At 43.4% G+C, this 21,187-nt stretch overlaps 1 pseudogene; it reads left to right on the forward strand.

The window, feature by feature from the left end:
• Positions 1-8,517: 8,517 nt before the first annotated feature.
• Positions 8,518-15,005, forward strand: LOC130196332 (zinc phosphodiesterase ELAC protein 1-like; annotated as a pseudogene).
• The last annotated feature ends 6,182 nt before the right edge of the window (positions 15,006-21,187 follow it).

Raw genomic sequence — 21,187 nt, forward strand, 5'->3', positions numbered from 1 at the left:
AAAGTTAGCGAAAATAAATATTATTAATATTATGGCAATATTTGGATTTTATTTTCAAATCTGAAACTTTCTTGAAAAAGTTACACTGCAGTCTTGTTAGTGACCTCTGCTAGGCCCATGAATATTTTCATGATATTATTGTGTAGATTTGAAGATTCAATTCAAAGAATAGAAATAAATATTATGAATATTATGGCAATATTTGGATTTTAATTTTTAAATCTGAACTTTCTTTGAAAAAGTTACACTGCAGTCTTGTTAGGTGACCCTGCTAGGCCCATGCATATTTTCATGAGATATTACTGTAGATTTTAAAGAATTCAATTCAAAGTTAGCGAGAAACAAATATTATTAATATATGACTATTTGATTTGCTGAAACTTTCTTGAAAAGAGGCAATGCAGTCTCAGTGACCTCACATCAGAATATTTTCATGATAGGTGTAGATTTTGAACATTCATTTTGTTAGCAAAACAAATATGGCAATTTTGATATTTGTATCCAAGCGAAACACTGCAGTCCAGTTAGGGTGACTCAGGCCCATGAATTTTTCATGAGAACACTGCAGATTTTGAACATCATTGAGAGCAAACATTATTAATAGGCAACATTTTGATTTATTTCACAAATGAAACTGTGAAAAAGGTCTTTAAGCAAATCTGTCTTTCTTTGACAAATATGGAAAGTCCTTCTATGAATCTACACAGTAATATCTCATGAAATATTCATGAGCAGAGGTCAATAACAAGACTGCAGTGTAAGTTTTTCAAAATAAATTGTATTAATAATATTTATTTTAACTTTGAATTGAATCATTCCAAATCACACAGTAATATCTCATGAGAATAATCATGGACCTAGAGCCACCTTAACAAGACTGCAGTGTATTTTCAAGAAAGTTTCAGATTTGCTTAAATAAAATCCAAATACATAATATTAATAATATTATTTCGCAATTTAAACTGAATTTATTCAAAATCTACACAGTAATATCTCATGAAATAATCATGGACCTAGCTGAGGTCACCTAACAAGACTGCAGTGATTTTTTCAAGAAATTACAGATTTGCTTCAAAGAAATATCAAATATTGAAATATATTAACTTTATGAAGTGCTTTCATGAAAGAAATCAAATGAAGTCTTGATTATCTTATGACATTGGTACTCACATGAATCAGAGTGAGTGTTAGCACCAGTGTTCAAATCTATTCTGAAATTAGAGACCATTTGCACAGAAGGACAGCATTTTGAAATAAATCAGAATATCCCAATATTGGAATAATATTTATTTCATTTAATGTGTTCATCATAATACCATTCATGATTTTTCATCTCTTAGAAGAATCACATATCTGTATTTGGCTGTTTGTCATATCACGTTCAAAGTGCTCTTATTTTGAAGACAGCTTTCACAGCTAGTAAGCCCTGTCTGAAAAAGTGCCTGGTTGACTGTGTTTTTCATCTTGGTTTGACTGCAGTCCCGTTTGGGTCTGATTGTTCCAGGAAAGTGAAAATAGTCGCTGTGAAATACAACAGCAGCAATCAGTAAATAGAGGAACTTTCAAAAATTGATGAGAGTCTGAGATTTTTGAGAGACAATTGAAATATCAGTTTGAATTAATGTGGCGTTTATATGTTGAGTTCTGGCCTCAAAAGTCCAGCTCTGACCAGAAAGAAATAAAAGTAATAACCACTCATTCAAAACAGAATTCTATTGACAAAGTCCTGATTTAAATTCTTTATAATCATCATGAAAGTCTGTTTGAAATTTTGAGATTTTAGTGAACAAAGTGATACTGCTATGTGAGTTAACAACAATGCTAGATTTTGACATGAATCCATTCTGCTGTCCTGCTGCTTTTATGACAGCTGAGAATCACCACACAAAATAAGAAAAAAAATTATTTGTTTTTTTGAGATGAGTACTTAATTGCAGTCTCATCTTGTTTTGAAGTAGAGACATATCTATCAGGATGCTTTATTTTCATTGGTTGCTGGATGAAATCTTTACCATACAAGATATCTGATTGGTATTGTGAATCTTTGTTTTGATTATTGAAAGTGGCTCCTCACAGCAGACAACTTGCACATGGTGACACGGGCCATCATGTTTTCTGACACATTCATTAAATATATTTTCTTAAAGCGTGAGAATCATTATCTCAAACCAAATGTGACACTTGAGAGCTGCATTAACACAGTATCTCTGCTCGTTGGGTTTGTTTCTTCTGTGAATCGTATAGGATCATCAGCATTGGTTTCAGATGCGCTTTAGCTCTCAGCATTTGAAAAGAAAATAGAAAATCAAACTTTTGAGATATTGGTTTTAAATGTGAAAACATGAAAGCTTTCAATGAGTGGTAGGTTAAATAGTCCTTCCACTTTACATGGGTAAAGTTGATCGATATCAGGATTAATTATTTGTTTGATCTTCTTAGGTTGTTGTTGTTTATATACATATTGTAGGATGCGTTCCATTGCGTGACTGGGATGAGTCTGTTGAAAACTCCATTTCGAGGAGCTGTAAACAGAAATACATTCTGATGTTACCTCACAATATTTGGTGTCATTACAAACCTTGACAAGCAGCCCAAAGCTATAGAATTCTAGGTTCATTTCGTTTATTTAATTCGTAGTGTGATTTGTGCTTTGAGAATTTTTACAATGAATCATGCAATGGAGACAATAAGCCCATAATACAATGAATAAACAACAACAACCCCTGTGATTCTTGTCATCCCATACATCTGTGCATTCATAGAGTGCTGTCGCTTTGAGTTGAGTTTTTCTGAGTTTATTTTGTCACACAATAATATTGGAGAAGTTGTCCAGAGAGAATACCATGCTAGTGTCTCCTTCAGTGGCCTACTAAATTAATCCACTTTATTACTATCATTATAAGAACCAGTGCTGATCTGTATTTATATTATTTTCTATGATGTTCATTTATTAAACTAAACAGTGATCTGATCTTGGAACAAAATGTATTCTTGTTTTTAAATTTGCCTGCAAAAGAGAAAAATAATTGCATTTGTTCAATAAACAGGGATTTTTAACAGCAGATTTCAGTATGACAAGACATCTTTTTGCCATTGTTTGACAGCTGTATCCGCGAATTAACCTTTATAAAACGTTTCAGTTCTAAGGTTCTGATATACCTGCATAGGACCCGCAATATTGGAATCCAATCAGACTGCAGCAGTGCAGCTGCTCCTGTGCCTCCGGGGCCTGAGAAGGATGAGGAGAATAAAGCTGATTATTGACACAACATTGATTATTATTCGACCAGAAATGTTGATTCTGACCTACGCAGTTTGAGTGAAATACACTGAATATGAGATGATCACAAAGACCAGTTCACAGAGAAACCAAGAGAATATGAAAGAAGATATAAACTTGTAATTTAATACATATTGTGAAATATTGTATATATTCTGTATGTTTGCAGCAGAGAATTTCTGTCCTGAGAGGAGAATACCTGTCAGAATAAACAGTTGTGATCCGGCTGCAGATATAATTTAGCCATGTGTTTCATATATTTAAAAGTGCTGATCTTTGTGTGATTTTAATTATTTTAAATTCAAGTTTTGAGAAATTTGAATAAAGCAGAAAGTGAAAGAGTTGAACATAAAATGTTTGTTTTTAAATCACTAGTGAAAAAGAGAGAGAGATGTCAACACAAGCAGGTGAGTTTCAGGGAGGAAAATCAATTTGTAAAGAGGATTATAAATACATTTAAAAAGATTTAAGAGGTGAGACATGTGAAAACAGTTTACAGAGGAGAGTTGAGAGAGTTTGAGAGGATACCATAGATTTGAGTAAAAAATCTTTGACAGAAGTGCTTTTGAAAAGAAACTGATGAAGAGAATGAGAGAGAGAGAGAGAGAGAGAGAGAAAACAAGTTTGAAAGAGAGCGAGAGATCCAAAACCCGTTTGAGAGAGAGAGAGAGAGAGAAACAAGTTTGAAAGGGAGAGAGAGAGAAACAAGTTTGAGAGAGATACAAAACCATTTTGAAAGAGAGATACAAAAAAAGTTTGAGAGAGAGAGAGGGAGAGCTACATAAAACGTTTGAAAGAGAGAAAAAAAAGTTTGAGAGAGAGAGAGAGAAACAAAGTTTGAAAGAGAGAGAGATACAAAACAAGTTTAAAAGAGAGAGATACAAAAAAAGTTTGAGAGAGAGAGAGCTACATAAAACGTTTGAAAAAGAGAGAGAGATACAAAAAAAGTTTGAAAGAGAGAGAGAGCGACATAAAACGTTTGAAAGAGAGAGAGAGAGAAACAAAGTTTGAGAGAGAGAGATACATAAAACGTTTGAAAGAGAGAGAGAGAAACAAAGTTTGAGAGAGAGAGCTACATAAACGTTCAAAAGAGAGAGAGAGAAACCAAGTTTGAGAGAGAGAGATACATAAAACGTTTGAAAGAGAGAGAAACAAAGTTTGAGAGAGATACAAAACAAGTTTAAAAGAGAGAGATACAAAAATAGTTTGAGAGAACTACATAAAACGTTTGAAAGAGAGAGAGAGAGAAAACAAGTTTGAAAGAGAGCGAGAGAGAAACAAGTTTGAGAGAGATACAAAACCATTTTGAAAGAGAGATACAAAAAAAGTTTGAGAGAGTGAGAGGGAGAGCTACATAAAACGTTTGAAAGAGAGAAAAAAAAAGTTTGAGAGAGAGAGAATATAAGTTTGAGAGAGAGAGAGAGCTACATAAAACGTTTGAAAAAGAGAGAGAGCTACATAAAACGTTTGAAAAAGAGAGAGAGACTGTGACAAGTGTGTCGCTGTCACTAGTAGGTTCCCCCCCTAAAGCACCAATAAGCCACAGCAGCCAGAGGGATATTCGGTAATCGTGTTTATTCCGAACGCAGACTGTGTCTCTGCTCTGCATGTCCCTCTCCCGTCTTCAGTCCATCCAGCTCCTTTTGAAGACACAGCCTCGCAGATACACAGACACAGATTGTCATCAGCTGGTCTGATTGTCATCAGACCAGCTGATGACAATCAGACACCGTTCCCTGAACCACACCCCCGCTCCCCCCACTCTGCAGCCGAGCCTTAACACCCCGCTGCCACATACCTCCACCGCCCGACTTAGGCCGGGCAACATCCGCCTAACCTACTCCCTCCCCCATGAGAGCGGGAGAGGAAGTCGGCGACGACCATCTGTGTACCCGGCCTATGGATCACCTTGAAATTAAAGGCTGCAAAGCCAGATACCACCGAGTGATTCGGGCGTTGGTATCTTTCATGCGGTGGAGCCATTGAGCGGGCGTGGTCCGACCAGAGGGTGAATGAGCGTCCCAGGAGGTAGTAGCGCGGGAGTCGACCGCCCACCGGATGGCGAGGCACTCCTTCTCCACCGTGCTGTACCTGCCTCCCTCTCCGATAGCTTGCGGCTGATGTACAGCACGGGCGGTCAAACCCTCCACCTGCTGGGACAAAACGGCCCCAGCCCTCTGTTCGACGATCGGTCTGCAGAGTAAAGGAGAGAAAGTTAGGTGTGTGAAGGAGGGTTCCCACAGAGAGCTTGCTTTACCTCCTCAAACACCAACTGGCACCGCTCCGTCCACTGGACCGGATCTGAGGCACCTTTCCGGGTCAGGTCAGTCAAGGCTGGTCAGCTCCAAAGTTCGGGATGAACCGCCTGTAATAGCCCGCCAGCCCCAAAACTGCCTCACCTCTTTTTAGTCTTGGGCGCGGGCAGGCTGCGATGGCGGCGGTCTTGTCCACCTGAGGCGCACCTGCCCGGCGCCCAAGTGGTACCCCAGATACCGTACCTCCTCCGTCCAACTGCACACTTCCCGGGTTGGCCGTGGCCCGCCTGCCTCAGGGACTCCAGCACCGCCCACCGCTGCACATGCTCCGCCCAGGTGGTGCTGTGTATGATCACATCATCCAGGTAGGCGGCAGCATATGCAGCGTCGCGGACGCAGCACCCGGTCCATGAGGCGTTGAAACGTGGCTGGGGCCCCGAACAACCCAAAGGCGTGGTGAATTGGTACAAACCAAGCGGAGTGGAGAAGGCCGTTTTTCCTTAGACTCTGGCGACAGAGGAATCTGCCAGTAGCCCTTGGTTAAATCCAGTGTCGTAAAGAAACACGCGGTGCCCAGTCGGTCCAGGAGCTCGTCGACCGGGCATTGGGTAAGCATCGAACCGTGACACATCGTTCACCCTGCGATAGTCCACGCAGAACCGTATAGACCCATCCTTCTTGACCACAAGAACAATGGGACTACACCAGGCACTGTGGGACTCTTCTATTACCCCCATCTCCAGCATTGCAGCCAATTCCCGCTGAACCACCTTTCTCTTGTGTTCAGGTAACCTGTAGGGTCGTAACCGCACTGTCACGCCCGGAGGAGTCTCAATCTCGTGCTCTATGAGGTTTGTGCGTCCTGGAAGGAGAGAGAACACATCAGCAAACTGCTTTTGCAACCGGGCAATGTCTGTTTTCTGGGTCCCGGAGAGATGGTCTTCACAAAGGAGCGAGGCCGGATTGGTGGATTTTGGGACCTCAGGCCCCAGCTCCTCTCTCTCAGATACCGAGGACACCAGAGAAACAGACTCTGCCTCCCTCCATGCTTTTAGGAGGTTGAGGTGGTAAATCTGTGTAGCTCCGCCCCTATCAGAACGCACCACCTCATAGTCGACATCCCCCACTCGCGTGTGACCACAAAGGGCCCTTGCCACTTGGCGAGGAGTTTAGAGCTGGAAGAAGGAAGCAACAAGTACCTTCTCTCCCGGTGTGAATTGTCTCAGCCTGGCACCTCTGTTGTACAGCCGCTGCTGACGCTCCTGGGCCTGGAGCAAATTCTCACGTGACAGCTGACCCAGTGTGTGGAGCTTTGCTCGCAGGTCCAGGACGTGTTGGATCTCGTTTTTACTGGTGCTCGGCCCCTCCTCCCAGTTTTCTTTAATGAGGTCGAGCACCCCCCGCGGAGTCCTGCCGAACAAAAGTTCAAAGGGAGAAAATCCCGTGGAGGCCTGGGGAACCTCCCGTACTGCAAACAACAGAGCGTCAAGCCATTTATCCCAATTACGTTCATCGTCATTAATAAATTTACGGATCATGGACTTCAAAGTCTTATTCAGACGCTCCACCAGCCCGTCGGTGGTACACACTGGTCCGGATAGACTTGATGCCCAGTAACCCGTAAAGTTCTCTCAGTGTTCTTGACATGAACTGGGTGCCCTGGTCCGTCAGAATCTCTTTCGGGATTCCGACTCGGGAGATGACCTGAAACAGCGCCTGCGCGACACTCTTTGCAGAAATGTTGCGCAAAGGCACCGCCTCCGGGTATCGTGTTGCGTAATCCACGAAGACTAACACAAAGCGATATCCGCGTGCACTCCGGTGAAATGGCCCGATGAGGTCCATAGCGATTCGCTCAAATGGAACCTCCATTAATGGCAAAGGCGCAAAGGTGCCCTCGGAATGGCGGAGGGTTTACCAATTGACACTCCGGGCAGGGCGCACCAACGGCGACATCCGCCCGGATGCCCGCCAATAAAATCGGGTCATTATCCGGTCCAGAGTCTTATCATATCCCATGTGACCAGCCATTGGGTTATAGTGAGCCGCCTGGAAAACCATTTCCCGGCGGGTCTTGACCAACAACTGGGTGCTTTCCTGCCCTGTGTGAGTGTCACGGCTCACTCTGTACAGTCTGTCCCTGATCAATGTGAAGTGCGGATATGTCTGCGCTGCGTCAGGGTGCACCAGCTGACCATCAATTCGTATCACTTGGTCAAAGGCTGAGCGTAGAGTATCATCTCGAGACTGCTCGGTGGAAAATCTTCCATGGAGTGAAACTCGAGCCGGAGGAGTCGCCATAGGAGGCTCCACGGTTCCCCTCCCGTCTGCAGTGTCGGACAACCTCGTCACCGCTGAGCACGGCGCACACACCGCATGCCCCTGTCTGCCGTGAACGCACCCCCGCAGCCTTCCCCATTAACTTGTCAAACCCTGGCCAATCGGTTCCCAAGATTAAGGTGCGTAAAGGAGCTAACCGCGACCTTCACGTTATGCTTTTTCCCCGTACCTAATTTCCGCTGACACTATGGGATACTCGTGAATGTCCCCATGCACACACCTTATCTTCACCCACAATGCCTCCACCAATGCCCCTGGTCGAACCAGGCTCTGGTGGATCATAGACTGTGTACAGCCGAATCCACCATTGCCTGATGTATACCCCTGATTCTTACCGGCACGCGGTATGTCGCTCCCGGACCTGGGGAGGCGTTGGAGAGCCGGCAACCCGGATCACCTGGCCCACCTCCATCAGCGGACACTCCCGCGGACGTGTCCGGCTGCCCGCACCTCCAACACTCCTGCCCTGGTGTTTGAGGGACTACCTGTGGGTTGGGAAGGGTGCGGTGTCTGCTGGGGCCGGTGTGGGTGGCGTCAGGAGCTGCGTTGGCCTGGCTGGAGCCAGTGCGCCGCCGCTGTCCACCTGACTGCTGGGATAAACCGCCAGGTGGTCCTCTGCCAGAGTGACGGCAGCCTCTAGCGATGCCGGGCGGTGGCAGCAGACCCACGTCGACGTTCGGCGGCAGGCCCCAACAAACTGCTCCAGTATCACACGTTCTGTCACTGCCTGCGCTCTCCTGTGCTCCCGGCTGCAGCCACCTCGTCATTGGCGTCCCTCAGCCGTTTGCGCCGTAGGCAAACGGCCGGTCGTCGGACCCCATCCTGGCCTCGCGAAACCTGCGCTGGTGATCCCCGGAGTCAGACCCAGCCGATCCATCACCGCCTTCGCACGTCCTCATAACTGTGGCGTGCTGCTGGGGAAGCCCGGGCCGCAGTCTGCGCCTCCCGGTGAGTAGGGGCAGGAGGCGAATCGCCCACTCCCGCTGGCCAGCCGCACGCCTCCGCCACCCACTCAAAGTCTCGAGGCGACTGCGCGTCCCCCGCCGTCATTTTTCGAACGCCACCCCGCCAAGGAAAGGTGTAACCGCCGCCGTCTGGGCGAGCAGTTCCAGGGCGTGAGTCTGCTCCTCTGCCTGGGCCAGTGTCTGCCGGCCTGCCTCCGCCTGGTCCTGCAGCATTGCTGCCATCCGCTCCAGCATCTGCCCCAGCTGAATCCATGGCTGGGTTGGCTGATCTGGGTGCTGCTGGCTCTCCATGTGCTTTGTTTTCCCAAAAGAAAAAAGAAGGGCTCCACGTTTGGCTCCAGTGTGACAAGTGTGTCGCTGTCACTAGTAGGTTCCCCCCCTAAAGCACCAATAAGCCACAGCAGCCAGAGGGATATTCGGTAATCGTGTTTATTCCGAACGCAGACTGTGTCTCTGCTCTGCATGTCCCTCTCCCGTCTTCAGTCCATCCAGCTCCTTTTGAAGACACAGCCTCGCAGATACACAGACACAGATTGTCATCAGCTGGTCTGATTGCCATCAGACCAGCTGATGACAATCAGACACCGTTCCCTGAACCACACCCCCGCTCCACCCACTCTGCAGCCGAGCCTTAACACCCCCCGCTGCCACAGAGACAAAACAAGTTTGAGAGAGAAAGCGAGAGAGAGAGCTACAAAAACCAGTTTGAAAGAGAGCGAGAGTTGGTTCCCCCATGCCTGTGGTCCTGTTGCTCCTCAGGTCGGATCACCAAGGTGTTCATCTCTCACCTGCACGGGGACCACCTGTTCGGCCTGCCCGGCCTCCTCTGCACCGTGAGCCTCAACACCAACGCGGAGCAGCAGCCCCCGAGCTGTGTGGAGGTCTACGGGCCGCGGGGGCTCCGCCACTTCTTACGGGTGGCCCTCGGCCTCACGGGGTCCCAGCTGCTCTTCCCGTATGCAGGTAGGAGGTACCACCTCTGATCTGTAGACATGCACACCTTTGGGAGTTCAACCTTCAGGAGGAGATACGACACTTCATTCTGATATTTATGGCTTTATACCCACACAGACACATGTGGCTTGACATGTATCTTGAACACCCATCGGTTTTGTTTATTTATGTCACATGTAGCCGTTGCAATAAATATAAATACTATATTTTTAGCAACACGTCATCAGGTTTTCGCTCGTCGGGAGCAAATCACAGCTCCGCTTTTATGATGTGGAGAATACAACACACTCTGTAGTTTACACAGCAGACACATGTTCCACCTCCAGCCTCACGCACCGTAAGTCATGGGACCTGTTGTGTTGTTCTCGTCGTGTTGCTGCAGTCCATGAGCTGGAGCCCACAGCGGACCAGAGTCCAGAAGAGGGACGCCTCAGCCCGGAGGTAACCGACTGGTTTTCATGTCATGTTCTAAAAGTTGCTCTTATTTACCTCCCATACACACATTCAAATCACTTTATTTTATTACGCCAAACTCCACCCTGAACGCCAAAGTATTCAATTCAATTCGGTTTATTTGTAGAGCGCAATTTCACAAATTACGAATTTGCCTCAGAGTGCTTTACAATCTGTACACGTAGACATCCCTGACCTTTGACCTTTGACCTCACATCGGATCAGGAAAAACTCCCAAATAACCCTTCAGGGGGGAAAAAGTGAAGAACCCTTGAGGAGAGAACAGAGGAGGATCCCTCTCCAGGATGGACAGAACAATAGACGTCATGTGACCAGAAGGAATCATTAGAGTTAAAACACATTCAATGAATATGACAGAGTGGATGAATAGTTCATAGTAGAGGAGGAGTGGGCGGAGTCTCAACAGTGGGCGGAGTCTCAACAGTGGGCGGAGTCTCAACAGGCCAGTGGCGTAGTCGGTAGCAGGAATTCCAGGACCCAGACCTCGCTGCTCCATCAGGCGGATGGATCTGTGCCGTCTCATCGGGTCCGGTGACCCCATGAGACGTGAAGTCACAAGGACTCCGGGGATGTCGTGGGCGTCGGCCTATCGCATCGTCTTTGCAAAACGTCTCCAAATGTCAACGAAGTAAATCTGTGGCGTGACTCCCAGTAATTCATCTGAACTTGTTTGAAAGTCGGTCCCGGTGTTCTTCGCCCAGCGCGTCATCCTCTCGATGTCCGGCGTGTCTTCAGGTGACCGCGGCGCGCGGCCCTCCGCACCCACAGGAGCAGCCGGGCCGGACCGTGGTCCTGGACGCCTCCAGCGACTCCTACCTCCTCTTTGAGGACCGGAGGTTCGTGGTCAAGGCCTTCAGGCTGTTCCACCGCATCCCCTCCTTCGGGTTTTGCATTAAGGAGCACGATCGACCCGGGAGACTGAAGACTGAGCTCCTGAAGGAACTCGGTACGTCTTCAATGCTCCTGGTGTCTGCGTGGCACAGCTGCAGGGAGGATGACTGACGCGGAAATCTCCTTTAAGACACGTTTCTGAATATGTTTTTATTGACATGTAGACTAAGACATGTTTCTGAATATGTTTTTTATTGACATGTTTCTGAATATGTTTTATATTGACATGTAGACTAAGACATGTTTCTGAATATGTTTTTTGTTGACATGTTTCTGAATATGTTTTTTATTGACATGTAGACTAAGACATGTTTCTGAATATGTTTTTTATTGACATGTTTCTGAATATGTTTTTTATTGACATGTTTCTGAATATGTTTTTTATTGACATGTATACTAAGACATATTTCTGAATATATTTTTTATTGACATGTTTCTGAATATGTTTTTTATTGACATGTATACTAAGACATGTTTCTGAATATGTTTTTTGTTGACATGTATACTCAGACATGTTTCTGAATATGTTTTTTATTGACATGTATACTCAGACATGTTTCTGAATATATTTTTTATTGACATGTATACTAAGACATGTTTCTGAATATGTTTTTATTGACATGTAGACTAAGACATGTTTCTGAATATGTTTTTTATTGACATGTATACTTAGACATGTTTCTGAATATATTTTTTATTGACATGTTTCTGAATATGTTTTTTATTGACATGTTTCTGAATATGTTTTTTATTGACATGTATACTAAGACATGTTTCTGAATATGTTTTTTGTTGACATGTATACTCAGACATGTTTCTGAATATGTTTTTTATTGACATGTATACTAAGACATGTTTCTGAATATGTTTTTTATTGACATGTATACTAAGACATGTTTCTGAATATATTTTTTATTGACATGTATACTAAGACATGTTTCTGAATATGTTTTTTGTTGACATGTATACTCAGACATGTTTCTGAATATGTTTTTTATTGACATGTATACTAAGACATGTTTCTGAATATATTTTTTATTGACATGTATACTAAGACATGTTTCTGAATATATTTTTTATTGACATGTTTCTGAATATATTTTTTATTGACATGTATACTAAGACATGTTTCTGAATATGTTTTTTATTGACATGTATACTCAGACATGTTTCTGAATATGTATTTTGTTGCATATGACATTGTGTATGACTGACTGACTTTTGCTTGATTTTTCTATTTCCTTTTTTACGTCACCCAAATTTAGATCTGATGTACACAAGACTCACCCACTCTGACACAAGATGCTATTACAGAGAGTGAATCCTCCAAATGGTGTGTGTGGATTATTGTGAATTAACAACCGGGTCGCTTTATGCGCAGGCTGAAAGCCGGCAGCCAGTAACGCTTGGCCAGCGGGGGTTCGTAAAGTCTGCGTCTTCGCATTGCAGCAGCGGCCGTGGCGCGCGGCCGCGCTGTGCTGCGGGCGGGGGCGGCGTCCTGACACCACGCGGCCGAGGGCGGACGACCGGACACGCTTATTCTTTGGCTGGTGCTGACCCACTTCAGCCAGAGGTACAAATCCTATCTCATAAAATTTTAATATTTCCTCAGACCAAGTAAAAAAAAAGATTTATAACAGCTGAGTGTTTGTCAAGGCTCAGGAAACCCTTGCAGGTGTTTCGAGTTAATTAGACAATTCAAGTGATTTGTTTAATACCCTACTAGTATACTTTTTCATGATATTCTAATATTTAGAGATAGGATATTTGAGTTTTCTTAAGCTGTAAGCCATAATCAGCAATAAATCAGAATAAAAGGCTTGCAATATTTCAGTTGATTTGTAATGAATCCAGAATGCATGACATTTTTGTTTTTTTAATTGCATTACAGAAAATAAAGAACTTCATCACAATATTCTAATTTTCTGAGACAGTCCTGTATACTCAGACATGTTTCTGAATATGTTTTTTATTGACATGTATACTAAGACATGTTTCTGAATATGTTTTTTATTGACATGTAGACTAAGACATGTTTCTGAATATGTTTTTTATTGACATGTATACTTAGACATGTTTCTGAATATATTTTTTATTGACATGTTTCTGAATATGTTTTTTATTGACATGTTTCTGAATATGTTTTTTATTGACATGTATACTAAGACATGTTTCTGAATATGTTTTTTGTTGACATGTATACTCAGACATGTTTCTGAATATGTTTTTTATTGACATGTATACTAAGACATGTTTCTGAATATGTTTTTTATTGACATGTATACTAAGACATGTTTCTGAATATATTTTTTATTGACATGTATACTAAGACATGTTTCTGAATATGTTTTTTGTTGACATGTATACTCAGACATGTTTCTGAATATGTTTTTTATTGACATGTATACTTAGACATGTTTCTGAATATATTTTTTATTGACATGTTTCTGAATATATTTTTTATTGACATGTATACTAAGACATGTTTCTGAATATATTTTTTATTGACATGTTTCTGAATATATTTTTTATTGACATGTATACTAAGACATGTTTCTGAATATGTTTTTTATTGACATGTATACTAAGACATGTTTCTGAATATGTTTTTTGTTGCATATGACATTGTGTATGACTGACTGACTTTTGCTTGACGTACTATACGAAAGCTTTTTCTATTTCCTTTTTTACGTCACCCAAATTTAGATCTGATGTACACAAGACTCACCCACTCTGACACAAGATGCTATTACAGAGAGTGAATCCTCCAAATGGTGTGTGTGGATTATTGTGAATTAACACTGTGTGTGTGTGTGTGTGTGTGTCCCAGGCCTGAAACCGGGTCCGCTTTATGCGCAGCTGAAAGCCGGCAAGCCAGTAACGCTGGCCAGCGGCCGCGTGGTTCTGTCCAGCGAGGTGCTGGAAGAGGCCATTCCGGGTCGTAAAGTCTGCGTCTTCGGCGACTGCAGCTCGGCCGTGACGGCGCGCTGAGGCTGTGCGGCGGGGCGGACGTCCTGGTCCACGAGGCCACGCTCGGGGACGAGCACCGAGCCAAAGCGGAGGACCGCGGACACAGTACGCCCGGGATGGCGGCCCGGGCCTGCCTGCTGCGTGGAGGCTGGTGCTGACCCACTTCAGCCAGAGGTACAAACCCGGCCCCTCGCACCAGGACGGGGACGAGGACGACGTGGCGGAGCTCAAGCGGCAGGCGGAGCGCTGCAGGACAGCGCCGTGGAAGTGACCTTGGACGAGGACTTTCTCACTCTGCCCGTTCCGCTCAGACGACCACACCAGTGAATTGTGTTTGTGTCGACGGTCTCGGTTCACACGCGGTGCCATGAGACTGTCGCTGGTCAAAGTCCACGAGTCTGAGCACTTTTAGGACTCGTGCTCACTCTCGACGGCGGTGACGATGCCTGATCTGTTTCAGCCTCAGCACCGTCGCTCCGACAATTAGGAAGTTTGAACATCTGTCGGATTCCATGGCGCCTGACCATTATACTGACTGTTATACAACAATGCATTGATTAGTAATTATCCAAATGGGTCTCCATTGACCCCCTCCAAAAAAAAGACCGCATTTTAATCTAATTTATTCAGTAGAAAGTCTCTAAATAGAATATAGCATGAACAGTAAAGCGGTCGGTTTCGGTCCGTCTTGTTTTCTCTGAGTAAACATCTGTGCTGTGATGATGAAGAACATGCAGGTGAACCTGTTCATGGACCTGTACTCAAGGTATTTAAGGACAACAGAACATGTTTCATGATTTTTACCAAAAAGGGAAGAAAAAAATACCTAATTGGTTTATGTAAAATTCTTAGAATAAAAATTGCTTCTTGATCAATTCTCATTGTTACATTTTTCACTGTCTATCTGGATATATTTTCTATGTTTTTATTCACAAGGTTCTTTTTTCAGAACATGACTGCTGACTTTTTTCCTGCTACTTCTAATATCTATATAGATATATAAATGTGTATTTTTATATATATGAATATAACATTTTGTTATCCTCATCATACTGAATCTATAAAGCCCAAAATCACACATTTGCCTTAGAGGGCTTTACTTTATACCTTTCTTGATTTCTTTATGGACATGCTATGACTTTCCAATTTCAACTACACTTAACTGACTCATGCCATTACAATTTTTCTCTTCTATGAATCTCTTGTCGATAAAGAACATGAAGTCGTCTCTGCACCTTTTCCAGAGCTTTATTTCTGGATCTGTACACAAGGTATTAAAGTACAACAGAAATACAAAATAATGTTTAACCAAAACAAAAACAAAAACTCAATGCTTATGTACAATTCTTATAAACAATAAAGAGCTTTTTGAACATTTCACACGTCTCATACCGGAGATATCAATAAAATATCACATTTTTGAGAGTTCACAGGGTGGTGAAAAACCTCCTTCTACTTAATGGCCTTTACATTCTGACAGTTTTCTGAGTCTTTGTACAAACCACAGGTGAAATAAATATCACTGCACTGCTAAAGCTACACGAGCTTTGAGGACCTACTGCATGATGCACATTGCATTAAAAAGAGAAACTAGCTCTCCACACACTAAGAGCAGCAGCCATCCCTTTAGCGTCAAGACAAATATAGATATGAAAAGAAGAGAAGAGAAGGATACGCATCTTTTCGACATGGCTTCAAGTTTTGAAGGCAAAATTGCAACATTGAGTAATATCAATAAGTCTTCAGGTAAAGCCGTTTTCAGTGGTTACCACTGGGGGGGGGGGGGGGGGGCACGGCTGGCATGCGTGTTTCAGCCGTGTCCGAGGGGGGGCGTGACTTTCCAAAGAGAGAAACTCAATTCAAACACCAAGTCAACTGATAAAATGCAAAAAACCCAAAATATCTGTACATATCTACAAATTATTGCCTTTTGACAAGGAATCAAAATTAAAACCTTTGTATCGACATAGATTCACAAGTATAAGAGGTCAGTTCATAAACTTTTTAAAGGCTATTTGCTAATTATTTACATGAAATGCAGAAGTGAATATCTCCTCCGATGCTGGGCGTGGAAAATTAATTAGTAATGGTTTCCGAAGCATGAATCCGGTCTGTAACCACGTCATGGTAAATGTCTACATCGATAGACAAGACACACATGATGTACCCCTGAAACAAACTAGTCATAGCACAATGCATAGATAAATTAAGTAAACACGACTACTGCATCCTATCGACCCGAAAAACCTTTGAAAATTCACAATTCTGGACTTCAGTCAAGAGAAAACCTCCATTTCTGCTACTACTCCGAGAAACTGTTGACTAGATCACACGAGGCCTCCTGGAGGCAGATCCAACACAACATCCAAGTGGCTTTAAATAAGAGATAATACTGCTAACAGCTTGCTAAGTGGGCTGAACATGGCATGATTTGATTTAAGAGCATATTCTGACATGTTTACGACAAATAAAAGAGAGTTGGACTAAATGGGATAACAATGACTAAACAAGCAGACCAACCGAAGACGAGCTTTAAGGAGAACCTTTGAGGCCAGATGAAGAGGAAGATCATCTCCGTGCTCGTGTTGCTCTTCACACACTCTAGCAAAGTGGACTTGGGGCGACCAGCAACCATTTGCACCGCCGGTTACTAAAAAGTACCTGTAAACAAAACTTGAAGTGTAAAAAGTACCACTTCAAAACAACAAAGACGAGCAACTCAAGACTGAGAATAGAGGCAGAAAAGTGAGCCAGTTTTGGCAGATGAACAGAACGGCAGGACAAGGTGCGGTCGCTCCAAGACGAGAGGAAGGGCGCCGCACGGCTCCGCCCCCTCGGGCCTCCGCCTGGACGTGACACATCTCAGGACCGCCAAACGGGAAGAAAATAAATGGCTATCGACTCTTGAGAGAAATCAAGACTTTAGTTCTATATGATAGACATCACTGACGTCATAGGACACAAACAAATTGAAAACAAACAAGTAAATATATAGACACATATCTCATATGTCTTGAACAAAGTGGATTCTCCAGTGAGGTCAGTCTTCTGTCCAGGTGGGATGAGGGAAGAGGACGATCACTCGGACTGAAGTGCTGCGGTGTGCTGTGTGTGGTGCCGCGCGTGAGCTCCCAGAAACCCGTGGGGCTCGCCGCCGCCAAGCTCCCAAAGTCTGTGACGGACACCGCCATTTTGGCGCCGTGATCCGGTGGTGGTGCGTCGCTGTCCGTCGGGTTGGAAGTCCACGGCGAGGTTCCCCGACGCGTCGCTGATGAAAGAGTCGGGCACCGCCATCTTGGGTCTCTTGGAGGCCGCCGCAGTCCTTGTTGACGCACGCCTCCAGCGGGCCGAGGTCGGAGCGGTAGCCGGCGTCGAGCATGTCGAGGCAGCCGGGTCGTTGGAGGAAGCCGAGGGCCTCGTGGCTCAGGGACCCGCGGTGGAGGCCTTCCATCGGAGGGAAACCGTGGCGTCGATGCAGCCGAACTCGGCAGGGTTGCACACCGTGGCGACCGTGTTGCTCAGCGCTGCAACGAGACGGGACAGCGTTGAGTCTCTGGAGCTGGAGGAACACGAGCCGACAGGCGCTGCTCCCCCGGGTCACTACAGGGTCCACCACATGTCCACCAGTGGATTTACACCACTTGAAACCAAATGTCCATGACCAAACTGACATCTCGGTGTATACATGAACATTTTTTGAAAATGAAGTATTCAAACAAGGAGAATTACAAAGCATACAAAACACCTTCAATGAAACAAGTGAATGAGAGACAATAGTTTGCGCAAAAAGATTTGCGCTTTCTCTCGTAGTTTTTTAATCTCCACGGTCTCTGAAAATGAGACTCTGGTTTTCGACTCTGTGAAGGACGGGGAGTCTGTCCATTCTTGGCTGAAGACTCTGGGTTGAGCCGTCCACAGTTCCCGTATTTATTGTTTATTCACACGTCACGTGAAATAACGACTCTGACTCACACACACCTCAGACTGTTGGGTCTCTCTCCTGTGTGTGTGTGTGTGTGTGTGTGTATCACTCTCGAGTCAAAGGCGAGGCTTATCAAAATACACATCTGCGAGGGGAGCCGTACGACCGCAAGGTAACACACACACGCACACACACACACACACACACACACACACACACACACACACACACACACACACACGCACACACACACAATATGGTACTACAAGCTCTCTAGTGGGGTAATATGGTACTACAAGCTCCTTAAGATATGATGGAGCATCACCAATCAAGGCTTTGTAGGTTAAGAGAAGAGTTTTAAATGTTATTCTTGATTTCACGGGGAGCCAGAGCAGAGCAGCTAAGACAGGAGTCATGTGATCTCTGTTCTTGGTTTTAGTGAGAACACGAGCTGCAGCATTCTGGATCAACTGATCAATCGATTCATCTTAATATTCTTGATTAATCTATTTTCTCTTTGGTTGATAAGGTGCCTGAAAACATTGACAAATACTTTCTTCTGATCCCCTCAAACCTAAAGTGTATCCAAGTTCCAAACAATCCCCCCCCCCCCAAACCCCCAAATGATCCATTTACTTTCACAGAAGACAGAAAGAAGCAGCAAACGGATCTTTCTTGATCAAAACAGTTGTTACGCGTCTTCTTATTCATATGTGTTCTAGTTCATGACAACGCGGCCCGTCCCTTGTTCCAGGTGGATGTGTTCTCCTTCGGCATCGTGCTCTGTGAGGTTCTGGCCCGGATCTCTGCCGACCCAGAGATGCTCCCCAGGACACAGGTAGTGACCTCACATCGGTGTTATTAGACTTCATATCGATGGTGTGCCGTGTATTTCGCTGACTCAGGCTGCACTGGTAATATCAATGAATTGCTTTGTGTGTGATTTCAGGATAATGTATGTTATTGTGCAGTAGAAAGCCCATCTGAGTGTCCCAGACCTCACATTACTTAAGCACATAAACAACAGTGTGATGTGAAATTGAAGATAACAGCAACATTGGCACATGTTAGTAGCTTAGACTAGAGGCTGTGTTCAAATACTCAAAGCCACGTCCTTCTTCCACCAATGGAGCCGGCTCACGACTCACTATTAGGTCACATGACAACAAGCGGCTGTATATGTGGGCGGGGCTTTTGAAAGTGACATTCTCTGATGTGACGGTCGAAAAAGCTCCGGTAAAGTTGTGAGGATTATTATTTTATTTAAGGACGTAGAAGCAATAACGTGCATGAAGATTTCGTATTGAGTTGGTGTCAGGCGTCATACATTTTGAGTTATGACCCAACGGCGCGTCTGAGCCTTGTGTTTTGTGTGGGGTAAACGTGTTGCTCTGTGTTGTGAAAAAGACCCATAATTATTATATATATAAATATATAATTATGTTACAATTATATTGTAATTATAACACGTGTCTTCTAGGACTACGGGCTGGACGTGGAGGCCTTCAGGCAGCTGGTGGACGACTGTCCTCAGCGTCTCCTGGAGCTCGCCGCCAGCTGCTGCATGGTAGGTGGAAGTATGACAACACATGTGCAACGTGAATCAAAAGATATTAATGTTGGAAGACAAGTGATGGAGAACTACTAAAGATAGACATGTGTTTTTATCTTTTATGAGAAAGGAATGATGAGGTGTCTGTACTTGCACTGTCGTTGTTGTGAAAGTTAAAGAATAAATTAAATACTAAATATTATAATTCATCATAAAAGATAAAACATATCTATATCTGCCAATATATTAGTACGTCAAGTTGACCTTATATTTAGAGTTTTTTGTATACATATATATATATATATATATATAAAATAAAATGTATATATTTAAAAAATATATATATATATATTTATATTTATATATATATAAATATATGTACACAAAAAATAAAAATATAGAGTATATACAAATATATGTATATTTATATACATAAACAAATATATATATATATATATATGTGTATATGAATATATATGTATGTAAATATAGATGTATACACTACCGTTCAAAAGTTTGGGGTCATCCAGACAATTTCGTGTCTTCCATGAAAACTCACTTTTATGTATCAAATGAATTGAAAATTGAATAGAAAATATAGTCAAGACATTGACAAGGTTAGAAATAATGATTAATATTTGAAGTATTTATTCTGTTCTTCAAACTTCAAGCTCAAAGGAAGGCCAGTTGTATAGCTTATATCACCAGCATAACTGTTTTCAGCTGTGCTAACATAATTGCACAAGGGTTTTCTAATCAGATATTAGTCTTCTAAGGCGATTAGCAAACACAATGTACCATCAGAACACTGGAGTGATAGTTGATGGAAATGGGCCTCTATACACCTATGGAGATATTTCATTAGAAACCAGACGTTTCCACCTAGAATAGTCATTTACCACATTAACAATGTATAGTGTGTATTTTTGATTAATGTTATCTTTATTGAAAAAACAGTGGTTTTCTTTGAAAAATAAAGACATTTCTTTGTGACCCCAAACTTTTGAACGGAAGTGTAAGTGTATATATGTTCTGCAATGGCCAAGTCAATCACCTGACCTGAATCCAATGGAGCTGCATTTCACTTGAAGACCAAACTGAAGGCAAAATGCCCCAAGAAGCATCAGGAGGTGAAGACAGTGGCAGTCGAGGCCTGGCAGAGCGTCACCAGGGATGAAATCCAGCGTCTGGAGACGTCTCTGGTTCCAGACTTCATGTCATTGACTGCAAAGGATTTCCAGCCAAGTATTAGAATTGACAATTACAATGATGATGATGTTAGTTTGTCCAATGACTTTTGATCCCTTAAGAAGGAGGCGCCATGTACAACATGTGCTGTAATTCCTGCACCGTTCATCTGATGTGGAGGTGAAGACCCTCACATTAAAGCTGAAGGTCTCTTAAAGCACATCTGGATTGTTTCATTCAAAATCCATTGTGGTGGTGTACAGAGCCAACATGATGAGGATTGTGTCAATGTCCAAATCGTTATGGTTCTGACTGTATGTATATATGTATATCTATCAGAACCAGCTTTACATATTTTATAATTTAAAAAAATTTGAATCCGCAAAACTGTCATGC

Source organism: Pseudoliparis swirei, chromosome 7 (assembly GCF_029220125.1).
Source record: "Pseudoliparis swirei isolate HS2019 ecotype Mariana Trench chromosome 7, NWPU_hadal_v1, whole genome shotgun sequence".
NCBI lineage: Eukaryota > Metazoa > Chordata > Actinopteri > Perciformes > Liparidae > Pseudoliparis > Pseudoliparis swirei.